The sequence below is a fragment of the Marmota marmota genome, unplaced genomic scaffold (genome assembly GCF_001458135.2).
Source record: "Marmota marmota marmota unplaced genomic scaffold, marMar, whole genome shotgun sequence".
NCBI lineage: Eukaryota > Metazoa > Chordata > Mammalia > Rodentia > Sciuridae > Marmota > Marmota marmota.
Window position 1 is genome coordinate 31,126,608 of NW_025999990.1, and position 11,833 is coordinate 31,138,440.

General features: G+C 35.7%; 1 protein-coding gene across 28 annotated transcripts in view; it reads right to left on the reverse strand.

Moving 5' to 3' along the window:
- Positions 1–11,833, reverse strand: part of Dtna (dystrobrevin alpha) — a 315,681-nt gene that overhangs the window by 242,543 nt on the left and 61,305 nt on the right. For 5 of the 28 annotated variants that reach the window (XM_048806349.1, XM_048806353.1, XM_048806356.1 and 2 more), the window contains exon 1: positions 10,704–10,927. The exons of 1 other annotated variant lie outside the window; for it this stretch is intronic. The gene's annotated coding sequence lies outside the window, so the exon portion shown is untranslated. Of the gene's footprint in view, positions 1–10,703; positions 10,931–11,075; positions 11,212–11,833 lie in introns of those variants that run through there. 22 more of the 28 variants (XM_048806359.1, XM_015482445.2, XM_048806357.1 and 19 more) reach the window with 12 other exon arrangements.

The window sequence follows — 11,833 nt, forward strand, 5'->3', positions numbered from 1 at the left end:
AGACACTATGGAATCAGTTAAATCTAATATTTATGAGCCTCCATTCTTTGCTTCTTTAAAATCATCATCCAGAGTGGTCAATTGATCTAATTCATTTCTTGTCACTTTTTAACCTTAAATGATCTTTGCTACCTGCTGTGCTTCTCAATCAAAAGGGATTTGTAATTACAAATCTGAGAACACCAACCATGTATCCAGAACTCTAGAAGCTATTGGATCAAATGACATACCTTCGTGGAAATTTGGAGAAAAATACTTTAGTGCTGAATGAAACACAGATTTGCTAATGAAGTAAAATGTAAATACATGAGAAATCAAAAACAGATGAGCTAGATTGGAAGCCATTTTGAGCACTGGCACCAGGCCCTCCTGTGAGGAGGTAGTGATTCTAATTAGGCTTTGCTTCCTCTGGGGGAGGTTTTCAGGGCACTACCCTCTATGGACTAGAGAGAAAACCCCTTGGAATGATATAAAAGGACTTCCACATGTGACTACCCATTTACTTCTTCAAATTTATCTCCTTTCACTTTAGCTTCATACTTGGCCCTAGAGTGAAGGTGTTGGTTCCCCCCATACACACCATGCAGTTTTATCTTTGCTCCTGCTAGACCTTCAACAATGAAGGCCCTCTCCATCTTTCTTTGTCTCGGAAACATCTACTCATCTGTTAAATCCAACAGTGCACCCCTCAAAGACAGAGCTTTGACACTGCAGACTATTTAAGTTGTCAGACATAGAGTCTGACTCCCAGATTTAGGACTCTTATACTCTGATGCAAATTTTATGAGTCTTGGTTATGAAATGATTATTCAAAAAAAAAGTACATACATAGCTCATTTCTCCTTTTTGGTGGTGAAATATTTTTTCTTGTGAAATAATGAAAGAACATAGTAAATTAAACCTGATTTCATTTTATTTTGTGTTTTGAAAATTAGACCATCTTATCAACTAGGAAATCAAGATAGATTTTACAACACTAAGATTTAAATTGGTGATGTGGAAGTTGCAGCTACATCAAGTAGATTTCTAAAGAATTAGTTTTAAAAAATGAGAGCCCTCCAGTGGCCAAAACCTATATATCCAAAACCCCAGTTATTTCTTACTCAATATTTTTCCCCTCTAAAGAACTTATAAAACAATCTTCCTTTCATAAACATGCCTGATTTGATCATTTTCTTATATCACTATATATTACATAATCATGTTTAGCACAATGGGGAGAATAGATATTTATTTAAATCATTTAAATAAACCACAGACAATAGCAGCCCAAATCACCCATTTATGAATGAATGGATTTGAGCAGTCACTAGAATTTAACCATATAAGAACGATGCTAAATCTTGTCAAGATATGAAAAATGGAATTCCTTCCGCTGTAGCCATTGAGGAAAATGCTGCTGTATATTAAACCACTCAAGATGTAGCAAGAACCCAGCCAACACCAGCTGCGTCTGCTACTTCTGTGCTTCCTTTGAGCCTGGTTGTATTTTAATGCATATATTCCTGGACTTGTAAAAGCATACTGAGTGTGTGTGTGTGTGTGTGTCTAAGTTGTGATTTTGATGGTTTGCTTAAGAAATGCATTGGTTTCTCTTCTAGCAAATGCATATCTAACTAAGCCTGCAGCAGCTCTTTCTTTTGCCATCAGATTACCAGGAATTGTTTGGCAAAAAGCCTGGAGCAATGTCTCTGCTTTGAAATTTGTCAAGCTCTAAAATTTACCCCAAAGACTGCACACTGACTACTGAGGGCATTTTTTATTTGCTTTGTTTTAATTAAATTCTCATATTGCCTTATTAGACGATGAAGCTTATTTAAAAAGAATAACTGTCACACACACTTGTATATTTGGGTTTGTACATTTGATGTTCAAACTAGGAGTAGGATTCTTGTTTGCAAATATAAATCAGTATATTTCATTATTATAATTCAAAGTCTCCAAAGACCACTCCAGCAAAACCCATGTTTACTTACTTTAAAAAGTTTGCAACAACAGAGGAGAATTGTCAGGAAAAAAAAAATTATGCCCTATAATTTAAATTCTTACCCAGACTTTTTCTTGTTTTCTCAATGTTATAGACAGAAGGGAAATGTTCATTAGTTTTTCTTTTGTATATTAATGTTTGCAGACTTACTACTTCAATGTTTCTGAATTTTTTTAAATAAAAAAGTAAAGTTCGGTTAGTGTCTGTGAATGACCTTCAAGAAATTCTGCCTATTGTAGGAAATGTTATGGGTAATTCTCAGAAAGCATACTCCCAGGGAGTAAGTTATTGCCTAAGACAAAAGTAGGCATTTCTGGAAGCTACATTGTGTCTTCGAGGCCACTGGGGTACCATATAGGAAACTAAAGCAATAATTTAGCTTTGTGCAATGAAAATATAATGTAACTTGCAAGCCAGGACCCTCTGCCTCATTAAGTTAAAAGCTTCCCTTATGTCATTTTAGAGGAGAGATTGTAACACTGCAAATCTCAGTAACTTAGATTTACATTCTGGTGTTTAGCAAAGAGTTACAGAGGACCCTTTCTAGCATTCCAATGATTTATGTGCTAGTCTTGGGAAGATCACAGGTTCAAGGCCAATCTCAGCAATTTAGCTAGCCCCTGTCTCAAAATTTTAGAAATGTAAAAAAAGGGTGGGGTTTTAGCTCAGTGGTAGGTGCCCCTGTGTTCAATCCTCAAAAGAAAACGTGGTGGTAATTGATTTTAGAATTGAGCAGACAAGAAATAGAATATTGCTGTGTGACTTTCAAAGAGTTGCCAAAGAGCAGCCCTGCAGTGCTCAAGTGATCTTCAGATCCTCCTGAAATGAAACTTTAGAGGTATTACTGACATCATTATACTTCCTGAATCTTATAACCCCAAGGAAAAATATGAAAAAAGAATTAATAAGAGGAAAAAATGTAGGCTAGAAATTTTTGCTACCCAAAATTTTGATTGAGTGTCATCTTCTTCTATGGCCTAAAAAAGAAGTATATTTTGCAAATCAGTTTTGAGTATTAATTTGTCTCCTATTTCAAAATGCAGGGAGAGGAACTGAAATCATTAATGAATAAAAAGCAGAATAATCTAACCAGAGTAAGTAAGGACACCCAAGCCCTGTTACCTAACCCACCTTCACATCCACCAGGGAACCTCATACCTAGGGTTTTCTTTGAATGTAGGTGTTGCTAGTATAAACATTCATAGGACAATAGGTTCCTTCCAAGTGATCACTGCACTTGGTTATATATAACATACTGTAAAGGTAAAAGTGAATTTGTTCTTGTTAATCTATTACTCTTCTTTTGCACAGGAAAATTCCCAAGGGGTACATTTAGTAAAGAATTTTCTGAAACCCAACAATTTCTTTTTCTCCACTTATGCTTTAAAACTTCTGACCTTAAAAAAAAAAAAATGGGGAAAAAATCAAGAAACAGACCTTGAAGTTAAATGATGACTTTTCTCTTCACAAGGTCTTCATAAAGAAATGATAATTAAGGTTGATATGTTAGTAATGTATGATCATGTCATAAAATGGCTAAGACAGAGCAAATTGCGTATGAGTTCTGGGTTCTGAAGGATACAGCCAATGTCCTTATTTGTGGCATATTACAAATTATGTATGTGCCTACATGGTGTTAAATATTATTGGATGCTTTGTCTACTTTAAATTTCTGTTGGTGTTTCCAATCAGTGTCTTTTATTAAGAAAATGAAAACAAATCAATAAATAGTAAAGATATGTACAAAAGTCCTTTAAAATTCTTAGCTTTATGTTGTAAAATGATTACATGACCTATAATATTATTATACTATAATTTATTAACACAGCAAACTAGAGAATGGTTAAACCAGAATTTACCAAAGAGTGTTTGTGCTGTTGAAATGGAATCTCTGTCTCTCTCTCAAAAGTTCCATAGTCTAATAAGCTTGGGAAGCATTGGGTTAAAACAGGTCTCTTTACTGTAGTGCTTCTGTGAACATTTAATGCTAACATTGACCTAAATCTCTAAGAGGGGGATACAGTATATAGCAATTCACTTTAATCCTTAAACCCACCCCATCATCACATAGCATATCCCTGAATTATGGCTCACAAGAGCACAAATTAGATTTGCTGACTTAAATTGTGATTCACAGGACCTTAAAATATTGGCTTAAATTTTTTAAACTTTAAGTGTCTCATTAATCCTTGAATTTTAGAGTTTTATTTTGTTAATGCTTGAAACTAAATACTAAGCAAAAGGTAGAGTATCAGTAAATAGAGATGCCATTCAAGACCATTTATGCATTTCTAATGTATAGTCTATATCAACATTCCTCTGTGCCTTTCTGGTCCTTTTTGTTTTTTAGTCTCTGGTATACATGAGCATACTTTCTCACCACACGGTAGGAATTGCTCTAGTGGAGGTTCCTTTGACTTCCTGGCACTGTTTGTGGGCAGGACTTCATGAGTGGGAAGAGAGGTAAAATCCCAGCATTCCATGGCCCTAGAGAAGCTGTGACTGAAAAAGTCACAGACACTTTGGAAAGGCAAAGCTTTAGAGAGCTAAAAATGCTTAGTGGAGATGATAGCCAAAAGATGTAAAGGGCAAATGATGTGAGCATCACAACTCGAGTTGTGTACATGTCCCCAAGCATGGACCTTTTCATAGGTGTGTAAGACTGTGGGTGTAGATGCTTGGGATGAGGGTTGTTCATCATCTGTTAGTGTGGAGAGTCAGTACAGCTCTTCATAAATATTCCAGTCTTTTCTTTTTAGGCATGAAGTAGGATTGTGCTTTCCACCCAATTGAAGTTAGATATGGCCACGTGATCTGCTATGGCCAAGGGAGTACGAGCCTAGGAAAATGTGGAGAAAGCCTTCTAGCCAACCAGTGATATTTGCTAGAATGCATGAGTGAAGAGGAAACCTTGGGGTTCATACTACACTGATGCGGTTTTTTGATGCCCCATAACAAACCTCACTTAGTATAGCTGGAACACTTCCTATGTCTACCTCTTAGTTTTATCATAGACAATAAGAACATATGTCTCCTACTTAACACTAGATTGATCTTAGAATTGTTAAATTTATCTGAGGTGTTAAAAACAACATATCTTGGTGAGTAAACATGTTCTATAAAAATGTACTAATGAACAATCTGAGACTTGTAAGTTTATTTGCATTAGAAGATCAATTTCATTCAAAATTAATCTACATCCTTTAATAAAACCAGAGGAAGTGTCTGTATTCCTGAACAGTGAAAATTCGATGAATTCATTGGTTCAACATCCACAAATCTGTGACTTATCACATTACATAGGAATGGGTACAAGAAGTAAAATGAGGCTAAAAAGGAAAAATAAGAAGGATAACTTGCTCTTTTTAAAATAAGTAGATGTTTACAAAGCTTTTTTGACTCAGGGTGTCTCTGAGTCACCCTTTCACCATATTTATTTTGCAAAAATGCAAAGTTCAGATTTATTTATGCACATAAATGTACTTCTATTTTATATTATGGATGCAATGCAATAGGTGACAAATACACATTCTATTTCACTTTTTTCTTTTTAGACTTTGTTTTCTTTAAGCTATTCTGTAATAAAAGCATCTGCTAAATATGGGAGTTTTTAAAGCATTAAGATAATACCAAGATAATAATAATATCCCATTGCTTGGCTTTCTGAGAGAAAAATACTGTTAAGAAAGGCAAAATGACATTTTTAAAATAATGTGTGAGATTAGCACAAACACATAAAAATAAGTGAAAGAATATATAAATAAATAAGCTAATCAAGACCATTTTAAAAAACTTGATATCTTTCAATTTAAATATCCAGAAAAGGGGGTGAATACGTAATTTTATTGCCTAGTAAGGCACAAGACAGGACCCTGAATAACTGAATTAATGAATCAAATTACTTGGCTACTTAGAAGTAATGATTTAATCACCAGTATTTAAGAGTTAGTCTTTTATAGATGAGACACAAAAAAGGTCAACATCATATTTTCATATTTTGTGATAGAAAATTCTGGCTTCCATTTAAACATAAACTTTGAATATTTCACTACAAAAAAATTTTTAAAGATGATTTTTGGCTCAATCCGTGTTCGGTCTTTGCTCTTTATGGAGATAGGAGAGTCCTATATGAGAAATAGTATAAGCCAACTTTTAAAATTTTTTCTAAATTTCATAAGTGGGCATAACAAAGGCACACAATAAATATATGATGAAAAATTTATAAGTGGTCCCCCAAATACAAAATCAATTCAACATCCTTATAACATCACCTAGGTATTCTACTTCTTTTGGTTCCCACAAGCTATATTCAATTTTTAACTAATAATGGATCATTATTTGCTGCCAGTAAAATGAGATCAAAGTTACACTTTGAGGTCTCAACATTTTTAAGAGAAAAATCTCATCCAGCTTTAAGACTTAGGGTCCCAAGGTCCTATTACATAAACAATCAGCTGTTTTCCTTCTAGCACCACACTGATATGTAAACAATCCACTGTTTTTTGATGGCTGAGATTTAGGTTGTGTGTAGTGAAATAATTTAATTTAGTTGTGTCTCATGGACTCTTTCCTGTTATGCTATCCAACATTCTGAACAAGATTTGTAGAAATACGCCAGTTTCCCCACACTATAACTGCCTTTTGATTAAGAATCTCTCTGATAATACACAGCTGATTCACCAAACTTAAACTTTTACTGTGTCTCTTTTCATAAGTTTGTCTCATTTGGAAAAAGAAAAATTAAAAAAGGAAAAAAATAAGTTATCCCCTCTTCAAAAACAATGACAACCACCAGACAGACAAACCTGTTTCTTGTGATTCTACCTGACATACACAACTTCAAGTTATAGAACAGAGAGTCACTAGACAAGGATTCTAAGATTAAGACTAATGGTTTTTTAGAATGAAAAAGAGTAAAACAAAAGAAAGAAAAAGGAATTGTTGAAGGAAAAGTTTCTCAGAGTAATTGCTTGTTAATTCCTTAATCATATAGTAAGTGGTTTCTATGTATCAGTTACTGAACATACAGAAATGAGTAAGACACAATCCATGTCATTAGAGGCTCCTAGAATAGCAGGTAAACTATGCAATTAAGGAAAAATACAGTGAAGGTGACTTATGAGGTCAACCTTGAAGGAGAAGAAGGGTTTGCCCACAAAGGAGAGGAGCGATAGGCATTCTGGGAAAAATGAAATTAGTGGGTGGATTAGCACAGAGGTATAACAATATGGAGCATGTTCTGGGGGCAGTAGTTCCATGCGAGTGAAATATGAAGATAACCAGCAAAGGAGACAATGTTAGAGAAACGGGTTCAGGCTTGTAACAGACCTTGGAGGACATACCAAGGAGATGGAGCTTTATTTTGAAGGCTCATGGTGAGCCACTGAACATTTTTAAGTAATCATTGGTGTCTATGATATTTAGAAGGTATCTGTGTTGGTTCGAGTGCAGGAGATGTGAGTTGGGCGGGGTGGCACTGTGAATGGAGCCCAGAGGCACACAAATAACTGTGAGACCATAGCAATCCCCAAGTAAGAGGATGAAGACCTGAAGGAGAGCAATTGCAAAGAGAAAAGAACGGAAGAGATTTTTTTTAAGTTTTTTTTTTTTTTATAATGTGGTGATACTAAACATAGGCCAAAAGAAAGCTGGAAGAGTCAAGGTCAACAGCTGAGAGTGACAGTAGTGGGACTGATGAGAGATTAAAGAGATTACCATGGAGGGTGGCCAGCTAGGGACAAAGAAATGAAATGTGAAATACTGTGGACACTCACATCAAGTTGGAAAACACATATCTTTCAATCAGCATGTATATGCAGTTTCTCCCCCAAACTCTAAATAAATCAGGTCATGACAAAAAAAAAAAAAAAAAAAAAAAAAGAAAGAAAAACTACCTGAAATCACTAGTAATATAAGCAGACCATCTCTTGTCTCTAAGTCAAGGAGTTAAAAAAAAAAGTGATTATATAAGTAGTAGAATGAATTTCCATCTATTGTAACTGTAGTCAAATAATTTGGACCAACACACCTAGCCAGGTTAGTAAAACTATTTGAAATATAAAAATAGCAAAGAACTAATAAGATGATGAGAATTTAGAAAATGAAAATTTTGAGGGGAATCAGAGGTCAGAGAGGTAAGCTCAGTTTTAAAAGGGTTTGCCCTTGGGTATTTGACCATCAGGAAAAAGAAAGACCTGAGAAAACAACTTTATTTCTGGGCAGACTGGTGGGCTCATGGAGAAATCCCTTAAGTAAGAATTTTCACTAAGTAATCTAACTTCACATCTGGATCCCCAAAGGCCATAACTTTCTTTAGGTGACGGAACCTGAAATAAACAAAAGCAGCACAGATGTTCAGTTTTGTTTCTTGTCACATTTGTGATTCTAGGAGCCTTAGGTGTTATACTTCATCTAAGGTGATTCTGGTCTGAGATCGCCCTCAGGTGCCTGGTGGGTGCAAACCCAATTCTTCTGTGGAGGAACACACTCCTCATTATGCCTCCACTTACTCTTACAAACATGCTTTAAGATACATTTTCAGCCTATACCAAAAATATCCAGGTTACCAAGAACATAAGACACTCTGAGTGAGAAATGGCAGGATTGGTAATAATAGAAACAAATCCAATAACACTTGAAATATTATAATTAGCAGACAATATTATATAACAGCTACTTTTACTATGTTTAGTAACTTTACTAGAAGCCAAGCCTGACAATTTTCAGGGAGCTAGAAATTATAAAGGTAACATAATACAGCAGACAAATATTTGCTTCTTTTACTCTTTGGCCACATGATTTAAAATTCTTACATTTTAGAATTTTATACTTGTATTATTTTTCTTTTGACACACTGAAAACAAACCAAAAAAAAAAAAAAACCCATAAAATCCCATTCTGATAAGGCTGATATACTTGTTTATTTTTATAATTGAATGAGAAACATATTAGTTAAGTAAAAGATATGCCTACATGTGTCTGTGTGTGTACTCTGTACAGGTGTATACATTCACAAACTACTCGAATGCGCTTTTCTTCCAGGTGCATTTTTAATGTCAATCATTCAGGACACAGCTGGTAGTGCAATAACCCCAGGCATCTGATATGACCAGGGGAAATTTACAAAGGTATCATCCACTCATAGGATAATTAGCTGCATTTTTTACAACCTAATGAGTTAATTCCAAATATTACTAAGGGTTAGCCATGATTTAAGAAATACTTAAGCTCTTCAAAGATTAGGCATTTATACTGAAATGCAAATATTCCTGATGAATTTAGTACTCTAACTTTAAAACACACTACAGTGAGATTCTTCCTTAAGGACAGGTCTCAACTGTTAACAAAAAAAAAAAAAACAGTACTGAGCTATGATTCTCCTCCAGGATCTGGAAGGAGGGGGAGGAGGAGGGGATAGTGGGCAGAGAAAGAGGGAGGGAGACCAAACCTGAGCTCTGCCAACTTCACATTTTGTTTGGACTTGTCATATCATTCAGTAGTTGTAAAAATCAAGTGGCTCTATCAAGATAATGTCCATTTTTTTTATCTTAAAAGATTAACATGGCATATTATTCGTCCTTAGCAAAGTTGAGTGAAAGATCCATATTAAGTCATTCATTATTTGTACCTAGTTGAGTCAACTTAATTCATTTGAATCTGTTCTCTTTGATAGTGTAAAAACTGGTTGGTTACATTTAACAACTGTTTGGCCCCACATTCTGTAATAAGAGCGTCAGCACATTTATTTTCCCCATATAAAGTAGAATTTCCAATTCACACCATGTACTCTGACTATTATGGACACTATTTATTCAGCAGGAATGCTGTGCAAGTTTGGAAAAGATGTCACTAAGAGCAGAGGGAGTGGTCACTTGACAGAACAAGAAACAAAATCTATACATGGGCAAAACATGAAGAACTCAAGTTTGTCATTCTCTCTTTAATGAAAAAATCCAGAAACACAGCACGGCAAGAGTTAGAATTAGACAACCCATTTCCTCCTCCTCTTCTCTCAAGCTCTCTATAATCAGAACGCCTCCATTCACTTAGCAAACATCAGCTCTTTTGGAAGGGGAACCTGCTTGGAATTAATGAGGTAACACCAAAAAATAACTTCTATTAATAAATTGTTCTCTTCACTGAAAATTGCTTGTGTTTTTTTTTTCTCAGCTGTTTTTTAAAAAAAAAAAAAAAAAAAAACAGAAAACTTTCTAGTAGCTTCTTATGCACTTGTAGACCACCCTTAAAGCTCACCTTTCCCCTCCCTTTTTTTTTCTTGAAAAATACTTTTTTCATTTTAAAATTAGGAAGTGTGTAGTAACATACAAGGGAAATAGAACTCCATCTCACAATAATACAGTTTCATCCAGTGACATAATGAACACAGTAACATTCCGTGTATGTAGCAACAGAGAACTACTGGTACTGTAACTCAATATTAACACAGGGTGTATAAGGGTTAACAGAGGATAAAAACTAAGAAGGGTACAGGAAAACTGTAGTTACAGACCTGCAATGTAAATTTTAACACTAAACTCAAATACTGTATTTCATTCTGTTACACAGCATGCACAATACCAACTATCTCAAAAAGGTAAGCAAATTACACGCAAAACTACAAAAATCTTCATGATTGGCTTTTCATTCTCACCAATAAAAAATCAGTATTAACCTTCCCAGAGAAAGGATGCACCTTAAAGCCCATCTTTTCACTTACCCTAGAGTGCATACACCATGATCTCTTAATCCTTTTAATTCCAGTACATCCAGAACTTACATGAATTCTTAGCACATTCACTGGAAGAGCAAATTTTAACCAAATTGTTAATTGCCGCAGAGATCATAACAGAACTCTCTGAAATCCTAGGGACAGATATAAGTTTGAAATCCAGCTCCTAGATCCTGGTGTGCACTGTGTCTATCTTTAACTTGAAAATGATTTGGTTTCACATTCCACTGAAGTCCCACTGGCAGATGCCTTTGGTAAGCTCACCAATGGCAGCCTTTCAAACGCCCTCCCTCACCCCCGCCCTCCAACAGAGCTTCCGCCTTTTGATCTATTGCTGATTTACTCAGCTGTCTTTTTTACCTGTCTCTGCGTGGGTAAAAGGAGATGCCTTCGTTGATGGCTATTACGGAAACACTTGGAAGCTGAAAGACCAGCCAGAGGACTCACTGTGCCTCCCCTGCCAGCCCCTCCCCCTACTCACTGCCAGAAACCAACTGACTTCCAAACTTGGCTGCCTGAAAAAGAATGTTCTCTGATTGGCATTCCTGGAAGCAGAAAGCAAGGCAGCTCAAGTTTTGTACTGTTACTCAGCATGAGTAACTTCCCAGGTGCACACAATACAAACAAGTAACACTTCTGCATTTTGTTTCATAAGTTTGAGGAGCACTGAGCAACATTTGGGGACACTGATGATATTTTTGTCGTAGGACAGTACTGAAGTTCTAATATCCACATATAACCGTACCCCAAATGGCTATGGCTGTTGTTTAAAAACTAAATCGGCAAAATTTTGGTGACAAGTTGAGGAAGTGATGGTAAAAGAGTTGGGACCCAGTGGAGGGACATAGGACCCTGTTTCCTGCTTCACAGTATTCTGGAGGACCTACTGTTTCATCTGTGGATTTTCTGTGAGAGAAAAACTTGCTTATGGGAATTGTGGAAAAACTGATTTTAGTTGACCTACATGCCAAACAGCAGGAGGAAGAAATGATCTACCTCCCTATTGAATCTCCTTTTTTAGGACTCTTGCAAAACTTCAGTGAGAGGAAAAGAAAAGTGTGTGTGTGTGTGTGTGTGTGTGTGTGAGAGAGAGAGAGAGAGAGAGAGAGAGAGAGAGA